The sequence below is a fragment of the Microtus oregoni genome, unplaced genomic scaffold (genome assembly GCF_018167655.1).
Source record: "Microtus oregoni isolate MIOR12 unplaced genomic scaffold, Mior012 000046F_ref0000063, whole genome shotgun sequence".
NCBI classification, from domain to species: Eukaryota; Metazoa; Chordata; class Mammalia; order Rodentia; family Cricetidae; genus Microtus; species Microtus oregoni.
The window spans coordinates 8,807,893-8,820,183 of record NW_024543220.1 but is presented as its reverse complement, the minus strand read 5'-3'; the positions used below and the strand labels follow the sequence as shown (position 1 = coordinate 8,820,183).

Here is a 12,291-nt window from a genome sequence, read left to right as displayed (position 1 = left end):
TTTGTTTGTAGAACATAGTTTCAAAAGTTGAGAGTTTGATTTATTGGGATGTTTATAAGTTTTATAAGCAAAATTCATGAAAGAAATATTCAATTCTAGTCCTATGTGCCTATAACGACACCTAAAGAATTTAAAGAATTTTTATGCGAGAAAATACCCTGCTTCTTAGAATTATTAAGGAATTAAGTGAAATATTGTGAGAAGTTATGTAAATTTAGAAGTCACAGGTGTATGAGGGGCTGGGCAGTGGCCAAGAATGTATACAGAGAATTTTCAAGGATGTCATCAGGTGATCTAAACACCGTCTAGACCAAAGTATTTAAGTATTGGACTAACTACCAAAATTCTTCAATAGCAAACATTTTTCCATTATTTGCAATTAAAAAATAGTGCTGAGTAAAAAGAATACTCTAAAAAGATGGTTGTTAAAGATGTAGAGCTCAATGAAAGTCAATAAAATAAAAAAAAATAAATTAAAAAAAAGAAAGCCTGAAAGAGCACACCGGTTTTGTTTGTTTACTTGGGCAGGCTTTGCAACCTTCTCAAAGAGCAACTCTTCATGATCCTTGACTACAGCAGTTGCCTACTCATTGTCAGAACTTTCTCAGGCCCAGAGTTCTCCTCAGTGCTCCCTTGACTTCCTTGTTCCGTAAACTATAGATGATGGGGTTCAGCATGGATGTCACCGCTGTATAGAAGAGGGCCAAGAGTTTATCCATTCCTGGTGAGTGACTAGCCTTGGGCCTCAAGTAGGTAATAGATCCTGAGCCATAGAAGAGTGTGACTACAAGGAGGTGTGAGGAACAGGTAGAGAGAGCTTTATGGCGTCCCTCAGGTGAAGGCATCATCAGCACTGCCATCAGAATCCGGACATAGGAAGAAATGATCAGTAAAAATGGGCTGAATATGCAGAGTACTGCCGCCACAAAGACGGCAGCCTCGTTTTGGGATGTATCTCCACAGGCAAGTGCCAGGAGGGGTGGAAGGTCACAGAAGAAGTGGTCTATCTCACAGGATCCACAGAAGTCCAAAGAAAAAATAAAATTGGTCTGTCCCAACCCTACTATGCATCCCATTCCCCATGAAACCATTGCCAAATGGGCACATACCCCACGACTCATTCAGGTTGTATAGTGGAGTGGGGAGCATATGGCCATGTAGCGGTCAAAAGCCATGGCTGCCAGTAGACAGCACTCAGTTATTCCAAAGAATATGAAGAAAAACATCTGTGTGGCACAACCTTCCCGAGAGATCCCTCGGGACTCACTCACAAGACTCTGCAGCATCTTGGGTATGACAGAGCAAGTGTAGCCAATCTCCAGGAGAGACAAGTTGGCCAGGAAAAAGTACATAGGTGTGTGCAGGGCTGGACTGGTAAAGATGGCAAGGGCTATGAGTGCATTGCCTGTCAGTGATACCAAGAACATGAGGAGGATGAGGGTGAACAGGAGGAATCACTCTCCAGGGACCTCAGAGAACTTGGCAAATGCAAAACGTTTGACAGACAAGCTGTTCTCCTGCCACAAAGAGCAATTGACACTCATCTCCTGGAAGAGAGAAGAGCAAGTCATCAGAAGGATTCTTGCAGATGAGGGAAATTATTCAGACTGTCTCTCTTTTGCGCGCATGCGTGTATGTGTAATGCGTATAGTTATATATTTCAGATACCAATTTCAAATATTTTTTCTTGCTCAATCTTCATTATTTTTTGTTTCTAACAAGGTTTGTTACTTAACCACTTGTTTTTCCTAGATTGGATTGGGGATCTGCCTGGTTTTGCTTCTCATACCCATTGTGATGGAATTCATATATATGTTGAATTTCCCAGTCTTTCATGGGCACCGGGGATACAATCTCAGTTCCTGACAATTGTACGGCAAGAACACTGCTCACTGAACCATTTCTCCAGAACCACATTTTATTAATTTTAGAGATGCAGTTAAATTATATGTTAGTTGAATTTTAAAAAAAAATCAGAAAGTACCATTTACCTTCACAAGTTTTTCAAACCAAATCCTTTCCCTATTAATACTACTATATATTTTTCCAATATATTCTTGTTTGTCAGGCATTAAAGGCAAAATATTAGCTGGGAAAGGTGAAATGTCCTTTACTCCCAAGCACTGGGGGGGGGGGGAGGCTAAAGTAAAAAGTCACTATGAGTTCACTGCTAGCCTGGATTACAGAGTGATACTGAATTCACAAAGATAAGGTAGACTGACGATCGATTACCCTTTAGCCTCCTTTAGTCTGTTGTCAACGCTAGCAAGCAAAGGTCTTTTCAAATTTATCTTTGTTTCCTCGTTCTTGTCACCACTTGGTGTCACTTAACCATTTACTTGGTAAGAACTGAGCCTGACCATTTTGCACTCACTATTGTTGATATTCAGTTCCAACCGCTAAAAAGTTGTACTTATCCTTAAGTAATACTATCTTAGTGGTGTAAAATTAAAAATCAAATAATCATCCAGCAAACTAATTACTGCCAAATTGCATAAAACTAGGGCATATCCTTGTCACTGACCATGTAGATGAGGTGGTCAGAAAAGATTCTTCAGAGCATAACTAAGAGCTGAGAAGGACCAGGCCTTCAGGGGCACCACGATTCATTATGTCAGATCTGTGTGAGAACCTCATCATGGCAGCTGGTTTTTTGGTTTTTGGTTTTTTTTTTTTTGCCATAGTATTTCCTATTTTTATCAGACTATGTTCGCTAAGGATATAAGATTAAAATTTGGTTCATGAAAATCTTTGAATCAGGTTGCTAAAAATTAATTTAAACAAAACAAAAGAAAAGATGACGCTGAGTCTTGCTATGTAGTCCAGGATGCTCTCAAAATCAGCTTCTCTGCTGTGCCCGACCCCTAACCCCAGCCACTGCCCAAGTTTTCAGAGTTCTGGGATTACAGGCAAGGGCCCAGGCAAAATTTGGCAGGAACCTTTATTTTACATGTTTCCTAAATGGATTTTAAATTTCAATTCTGTCAAACCACTCACATGTTTAGTGAACACAGTGTTCTCACAGGCTGGTGCTTCCTTGATTCTTTACCTGATGAAAAGTTCAGTACCAACACAGTTTTGTCCCCTGCTGGAATCTTCTTCCAATTACTATTTCTTTCCTCTGCTCCAGTTGGTAACACCCTCTAGTGTGGATGCTTTGGACTGCAATTATTTTGATAGTATTTACCTTTCTGGTAATGATTCCTTGCCAAATTCTTCCAGTTTATAACTTCAAAAGTAGGCACCATATGAGATTTTCCTTATTTACTCTTGTTTAGCAATACATCCAACCCTTTTATCCTTTGGGTAAATCCTCATGTGTAAACAAAGGAAGTTTAGTGTTTAACTCTGCTCTGGCTGCCTGTATATTCTGCCTATTATTGCATGTTATAGTCTCCAAACTTCGGTCTCACCCTTTTTGAAACTCTCAAGTGGAGGTGTTTTTCTCTAAATCTGACTATTATTATTTTTGAAATAGAGTATAGTAACAAACATGGCTTGGAAATCACCACATAGACCAGGCTGGCCTTAAAGTCACAGACATCCAACTACCTCTGCCTTCTCTGAGTGCTTGGATTAAAGACATGCACCACCATGCCTGTGTCTGATTATCATTTATTAATGAGATATTCCTTAATATTCTGTGATTGTTTTGAGGTTTGGATTCTCTTACCCACAGTTTGAAATGTTATCTGTAGCATTTCTAAATATAACACAATTTCCCTGAAAAAGGCAATGCAGAAGATACCATTGCCCGCTTCTGTTCTTCTCTGCTTACTTGGTGTGGCCAAATATCATCAGGTCATGCTATGTTATATGTGTTTGATGATATCATGGTTTATTAACCCTGATATTGGACCCCAGGGTATATTTATAAATGTGGGTTTGGGGTTACCACCTTTTTACCTCCAAACATGCTAGCTATAGTCTTACAAACACACCCTCATACACACAAACCCACACACACATCCACACTTCCATGAAGAGATGCACACAAAAGCTTACCAAGTAGCACAATGGTTCAGAATATCGGGAGCGATGGTGTGTGAATTAAAACCTTAGTAAGGACCATGTTGTGTTAAAAAGAAAGTCACATTTGCACAAAGTGTCTGCTCTAAATTTGCTGGTTTCATAAAGGAAATTATGGTAACATATTCTGCATTAGTGGCTCAGATGAAAACTCATAAAATTTAGTTTTTCAAATGCTCATTATTTATCAGCTTTCCAGGCAAGACCACATGTGTGCATATTCACGCCAGCAATCACAATAGATTCACTCAGGTATATGCAACCTTTCTGGGACATTCACATCCTGATACCTGATACTTATTGCCCATCATTACTTTCATCTCTGGTTCATGAGTTTTCTACCATCTGCCCCTGTGGAGAAAGGAAAAGTTAAAAAAGTATACACACATGAATAAAAATGTCATCAGAATCCTACATCCTTGAAAAAAATTGTAGGCTATTTTAAAATGCCCAGTTTGATATGCATTGATCTATGTAACAGTTCTGAAATGATAAGGTAGAGAAGTGAACTTAGATCTGTAGAGCAGAAGACAGAATCTGTGACCACATGGACCCTCAATGCACTCATCTCTTAAGAAAATGGCGGTTGTACTGAGGATACTGTTAGGATTCATTTTCACATATATTAAAACACTTGTAAGCATATTTTTTAATATAGTCTAAAATCTATATTTGTTATGTAAAATTAAAATTTGTATGAGGCGAAATGAATGAAATCAAGACAATGGTTTATTTTCCTATTTTTTAAGGGTTTGACTTTGTATTTATTATGTTTTTAACTCAAAATATTTTCTTATGCACCCTGACTCCTTCTTAGCAATATTTTTTGTTATTGTACAGATCTTGTTTCTAGGGTTTGTTGTACCATCTGTCAGTTAAATGTGCAGGTGTGTGTATACCTGTTAAATAGCTCCACATCTGGAAGGACCTACACATTTTCCTCAGCGACATAGATATAGAGACAAATGGGGAAATGTAGCTGCAGAGAAGAATGTCTGAGTAGTTCTTAACTGGTAACTTCAGTACTGTCCTTTGTAAATAGGCTCATCCCACTTAAACTGCAGCAACCAAGTGCAAGCATTTGCATTAGTGATAAAGTCAAAGGAGACTGGGGAAATGGAGGTAGGTGGTCCTTGTGGAGGAATAGATGGCAGTAATACTGGCAACCTAAGTGTTGTGCACACCTAATCACTTTATACTTTTAGTACTTACAGGACAAATGGAAAAAGTTATTGCAAAATTTCTGAGAATAGCCGGGCGATGGTGGCGCACGCCTTTAATCCCAGCACTCGGGAGGCAGAGGCAGGCGGATCTCTGTGAGTTCGAGATCAGCCTGGTCTACAGAGCTAGTTCCAGGACAGGCTTCAAAGCTACAGAGAAACCCTGTCTCGAAAAACAAAACAAAACCAAAAAAAAAAAATTTCTGAGAATACTCAATTATTTTTAGTTGTCAGTTCAAAGACAACTAAAAATAATGGAGTATCAGAAGGTCTACAAATACCTTAAACATAATACCTGAAAAATGCTATTCTCTCTAGAAATAATAAAATCCTAAATCACACAAAGATAAGTGAAAAATTTGAAATCAGTAAAAATGTCTCCCCTTATTATTTAAAATTATATTGAAAGGGGCAAATTCTGAATAAATTTTCCACTGTCCTTAGGTCTCCATCAACAGTTGACTTCATCAACAGGATGCTGAGATTGTGCAGTTTGAGATTCATACCAGAAGACTCCATTTTCATAATGACCCATGGAAAGAGAATGATGTCTCATGTACTGCATGAAGACACATGCAGATCCTCATGTAGATCTTGGGGCTCCTCAGAGAGAAGGAAGCATCAGAACAGGCTGTCTCTAATGTCATATATTTTCTTATAGTAGAATTTCAAATTAATCAATTTGAACTGTTTCAACTTTAAGCTGAAAAAGATTTTTAACCAACTATGAATATATAGTAAGATATTCATTAAAATGCAGAACTGTCTGCCCTGAGAAGCCTCTTGTGGAGGCAGTCAGGGACATTGTATAACTACCCTCTGTAGTATCCAGTCTACAAACCACAATAACAGAATGAAACCATTCATATATATTAATGATGCAATATGTTCCCTACCAATTATGAGTTCTGTTTTATACACAGATCTTCAATGTTATCCAGCTCCTATGTGCAGTAATAGTATGCAGTAAACACTGTCAGGGCTTAGAAGATTGACATCATGAGTGTTTTTAGTGGTGGGTCAATATAGGAAAGATATGGTAAATGAGATGAAATAACTTTAGTTTCTCACTGACTTTGCTTTACATGATGCCTTCCATATCAAGGCAAACATACTCTGCATATTTCTGCTTTATGAATAATGCAGGTGAATGGATTCATTGTCCACGGGTACCACATGATTAGATATGTTCATTGGTGGACCCAGTTCCTTATCTCACCTTTTTTCCTAAGTATTTCCTTATCTTCTGTGAGCCGAAGGAAAGGACCATACATTGTTGGCACTATTTTGAACTGGAGTGTCTGTATGTAGAAATCCTCAGGTAATGTTCATCTTCACCATCATGGAGACACTATTTCTAGAATTCTATAGTAGTACATAAAATTTCTGTAGATTGTTAGGAAAATATTATTAGGAGTTTATCCCTGACTTCCCAGTTTCCCATAGTCTTTCACCAAGGACCATTTATGCAGCTGAGTTACACTTTAACTAAACACAATAGAAATTTTTGGATGAATTTACTAGATAACAGTGTACTATGTAGTGCTGGTGTCTCCACATCACAGAGTTAAGTGATGTGTTGATTTCCCATGAACTTAAGCTATTATCTGACAAAGGAGCCAGGAGTGTGAGTTGACTGTTACAGTCTTCAGAGATGGAGATGATAATTATTGAAATAACAATGAGAACTCAAAAATGCTTTGAGTATCAGCTACTCATTTTTATACTTTAGTTCACCTTCTCCAAGCCCACTGTTGACAACTTAACTGTGACACATACCTTTAATCACAGCACAAAAAGGGAAAATTATTGGATCTGCATCTGATTAGCCACTTCTTCTTTCTATACATCCTCTCCTTACAACATGCAAGGGGTTCACACTGTCCCCATTCTCATCTCCAAACCTGAGCATTAAAAGCCTTTGTTACATTAAAGAACCACACCTGACTGAGGTCAGGAGGATGGTGTGTCCCAGTAGAAAACACCAAGTCCTTTGAGGCAATAATCCAGCATAATACACACACACACACACACACACACACACACACACACACACACGCACACACGCACACACGCACACACACACGAGAGATTATTTCAATGATATAGTTGAGATTTCCACACTCTTATAAACAATGAATATAAACATAATTCATTGCCTTTCCCTGTGCTCTGAATCCTTATTTCTCACTGAAGGTTGGCAGGTGGCAGTCTGAGTTCCCTTTTGAGAGTCAGACTGGACATTTTGGTCTGAGTCTGCAGGCAAGTGTTGGCATTTGGAAGGAAAAGAAGTAGACATAATTGGTGTACAAATCAGTACTAAATGTAATGAATGATGTGATTTAATGGCAAGAGCTATTGTAAGCTCTTTATTGTAAGTAATATAAAATGAAATTTAGTATTGTGACATATTATTTGACCATTGGAAAATATTAATATAAATTATTAAAAGTTTCAAAGTCATCAAAAATAGTCACGAAAACTGCATAGTTATTCTCATCTACTTTTGATGAAACTAATATTTGCCCTGTCTATTACAAAATATTTAAATTAATAAATTTAACTATTTTCCAATCACATGTGATTTTGGCAATGTCACAATTTACTTCTATCAAAAGTAGGTGCAACAAAACTTGGAGTTAAAAGTTGAGTACTAGTGGGGAAGATATGAGTAGAGTACCAAATACTTATTGCAGAAAAAATCAGTACCTGAATATCTAAGGTTTTGTTGATGTAAAATAAGAATGGTAGGGAGAATAACTGTGACTCTTGAGCGGGACATTCTCTTTATTGTCTTCAGTGACTAGACACAATGCTGTCTGTCACAGTTAAAATACAGTACATGTTGATTCAGCCTTAGACATTAGAGTTCATATATTTTGCACATATTTTTCCTGAATTAAAACATTATTGCTTGAATTTAATTATAATTTAGGTCTTAACAGTTATGATTCTGTAAAGGAGATATAGAACCAGGAGAAATTCTCTTAGTTTTATGGGATTTGGACAACAAAGTTATCTTTTTCTTTTGTCCAGGTCCTGCCCCTCACAATGACAGAATAAGAACCAATATGTGAAATGTGATAATTCCATTTAGCTTGAGAACATTTTTCAGCTTCTCCTGCATCTAGGTTCATCCATAACTAACTATGGCCAATAAAATGCAAATAAGATTTAGTTAAATTAGATCATGTTTGTTGTTGATCTCATTTATTATGCTACTGGAGTCTTATTCAGAAAGTCTTCTATATGTCTCTATAATCTGAAGTAAATCCCCGAGTTTTTCTTTTAATGGTATCAGTGTATCAGGTTTATCATTGAGGTCCCTGACCAATATGTGAGTTTTTTGCAGCATGAAAGATAAGGACTGAATTCCTTATCTACATTCTTAAGATCAGTTTTCCCAACACCATTTGTTAAAGATTACTCCCCCTTTTAATGCTTATATATTTTGCATCTTCATAAAAAATCAAGTGGCTGTATGATCATGTATTTATAACTGAGTCCTTAGTTCTATTCCACTGTTAACTGTTTTTTGAAACAGTACCATGCTGTTTTTATTACTATAGCTCTGTGTATTTTGAACTCAATTATAATGATACCTCATGTAGTTAGTATATTTATTCTTTTAAAAAAATTCCTTTGAATAACTTCATTATTTTTTACCTTTACACAAACTTCCAGATTTTCTTCTGTCTATTAGGAATGGTATTGGTTTTTTATTATGCTTGCATTGGATTTGTAAGATTGCTTTAGGGAGACAGTGATTTTCAAAATACTGATTCTTTGATTCCTTGTGCATGGGAGGACTTTCCATCTTCTAGTGTCTTCTTCAATTTCTTACTTCAGTGTCTTAAATTTTTACTGTACAGGAGGACTTTCATTTTATTGGTTAAGCTTATTTCCAGGTATTTTAATTTTGGGGTAGCTACTGTGAATGCAATTAGTTTCCTGACTTCTCTTTCAGTATATTTTTCTTTAGTGCACAAAGAGGCTATTGATTTTTGCATGTTACTTTTGTTTTCTGCAACTTTACAATACTCAGGAATTTCTTTGGTAGGGTTGTTATGCTCTGCTTGGAGACATATTGTCCTGACTTTTATTGATTGTAGGGCTGCTTGTTGGTCCCAACCACTTAGGCCCAAAATAATCACATAGAAACTATATGATTTAAAACACTGCTTGGCCCATTAGCTCTAGCTTCTTATTGGCTATCTCTTATATATTAATTTAACCCATTTCTATTAGTCTGTATATCACCACATAGCAGTGGCTTACCAGCAAAGTTAGAGCATGTCTGTCTCTGGTGGATGCTCCATGGCTTCTCCCTGATTCCACCCTTCCTTCTCCCAGCATTCAGTAAGTTTTCCCTGCCTAGCTAAGTTTATTTGTTTTTATAACTTTTTATACTATTTTTCTTCTCTCTCCCTATGCACATTTATCTAACACTGTGACCCATTTAGAGGTCTTTTATGTCTGAATCTGTCCTATTGTGTATCTGTAATTCTTTACTGTTCAGGAGCACTTCTTAAAATGCGAAGTGCTTCTTAAAAACTTAAGCTGTGGCATTACTAGGCTATATACAGCATCTTTTGCTTGCTCTGCCCAGTTCATCATGGTGGAAGTCTGTTCAGTGACTCTGAGACTTCCAGGTGGGAGCCAGCCTCATCACCTAAACTCTGCATAGCACCATGCAGCATATAAACCTTTTTTTTCTGAGTAAAAGCTAAATCCGCCATCCAATGCACTGCATAGCCTGGAAATAGCTCTGTGTATGGTGGCAGGAATCCCCAGGTTCTCCTGCTTGTGCATGCCTAGTAGACCTGATCCCATCATCTGCCCAGGCAGGGAATGCTGAGCTGTGGGCATGGTCTCAGCTACTTTCCTTATGACCCTGAATGGGCATAGAGGCACCAGATGCCATTCAAATGCTGTATAGCCAGAATTTGTGCTGGCAGCACACGAGGTTTTTTCTGCTATGGTTGAATCAGGAAAGCCTCTCTTAAAAGAGCCATGCTTCTGCTTGCTTCTAGCAAACAGAGCTAACCCAAGAAAATGCTGCTACCAAACCATGCTTAACTCTGTTCCTTTGTGTCTAGAATTCCCTTTTAAGCTTTCCCAGGTTTTTATGTGGTTGTAATTACCCTTGTTGGTGAGCCAATTTGTTGGAGGAAGGCCACTTGTTGGTCCCAGCTACTTAGGCCCATATTATCACACAGAAACCATTATTTAAAACACTGCTTGGCTCATTAGCCCTAGCTTCTTATTGGCTAACTCTTACATATTAATTTATCCGTATATCACCACATGGCAGTGGCTTACTGGCAAAGTTTCAGCATGTCTGTCTCTGGTGGAGGCTCCATGGCTTCTTCCTAACTTTACCCTTTTTTTTCTAGCATTCAGTTTAGTTTTCTCCACCTAGTTAAGTTCTTCCCAACTATAGGTCCAAAGCAGATTCTTTATTTATTAATGATAATCACAGCATACAGAGGGGAATTCCACATCACACCGTGGTCTAGGTTTGTGGAGATTGCAATTATAGATGCTGATATATGATCTTGGTTTTTTTGGTGGATATTTTATTCCTTTGTTTCTTTGCCCTCTCTGATTCTTAGGAAATTATGGTAGCTGTGTATTGCCTAGCAAGAAATTCTTCTGAGATGCTGATAATTGTGGTCACTGGGTGTTCAGGTAAAATGTATTTCTAGCTTTTAGGAGCTGACATTTGTGGATGGGGATGGGATAGGAGAGAGAGACAGAGAGGGCCCACAAGAAGGAGGAGAGCAGCTGGGCAGTGGTGGCGCACGCCTTTAATCCCAGCACTCGGGAGGCAGAGGCAGGCAGATCTCTGGGAGTTCGAGGCCAGCCTGGTCTAAAAGAGCAAGTTCCAGGACAGGAACCAAAAAAGCTACAGAGAAACCCTGTCTTGAAAATAAAATTAAAAAAAAGAAGGAGGAGAGCAATATGTTCAACCTGGGTATTCTCAATCCCCTAGGAAGAGGAGGAATAGGGAGTGAGGAGATGCCACAACAGATAGTCTGCTACAGATCTGGAGATGAGACAGGTGATTAAATATGGAAGAGAGGAGGGTGAGAGAAAATTTGAAACTCACTTACCTTCCTCATTTGCCTACTTGCTTCTCAGTCAGCTTTGGCTGGTAGGTTCCCAGAGAAAGGCAGCTGGAGTTTGGTCTGGAATAAGAGGATGAGTGAAGGAAGGAAGATTGGAAAAGAAGCTTTGTATGATCTGCTAGAGATGGGGCAGAGAGTAGGTAGAAGCTTTATCAGGTGATCTGCTTCAGAGATGGTGGGGGAGACAGGAAGAATAGATTTGCTGAAGAGGAGGGAGCCTTGAGGATCCAGAGTTAGAATACCTTTTTTCCTGGCAGGAATAGCTTGTGAGTTCTTGAAAATGCTTACTGGATTTGGTAACTGGGATAAAGTGATGAGTGGGGAAGAAAGGTTGGAGGGGAATATCTGTGTTTTCCAATGGGGATGGGAACAGGGATAGAGATGTGATGGAGGTGGGTGTTGTATCTTATTTGTTGCTTTTATTGGTTAAGTAATAAAGAAAACTGTTTGGCCCTCTGATACGGTAGAATTTAGATAGGCGGAGTAAACAGAACAAAATGCTGGGAAAAAGAAGCTGAATCAGAGAGTCGCCATGATTTTCCCACTCTAGACAGTCGCAGGTTAAGATCTTTCCTGGTAAGCCAGCTCGTGGAGCTACACAGATTATTAGAAATGGGTTAGATCGATATGTAAGAGCTAGCCAATCAGAAATTGAAATTAATGGGCCAGACAGTGTTTAAAAGAATACAGTTTCCGTGTAATTATTTCGGGTAAAGCTAGCCGTGCGGGCGGCAGGGTGCCGGGGACACAGCCCACCACTCCTATTTCAACAGAGATGAGGTTGAAAAAAAGTGGTCTGCTACAGAGCTGAGAGTGTGAAAGGGGTTGGATTTGAAGGAGAAGAAGGAGAGACTAAGATCTGAAGTTAGCCTAACTGTTTCCCTGGCCTGTAGGACCAGCTTTTCCAAGGG

The 12,291-nt window shown here is 38.5% G+C and overlaps 1 pseudogene; it reads right to left on the bottom strand.

Annotated features, from left to right (window-relative positions):
* Positions 1–593: 593 nt before the first annotated feature.
* LOC121435373 lies at positions 594–1,547 on the bottom strand (annotated as a pseudogene).
* Between the last annotated feature and the right edge of the window lie 10,744 nt (positions 1,548–12,291).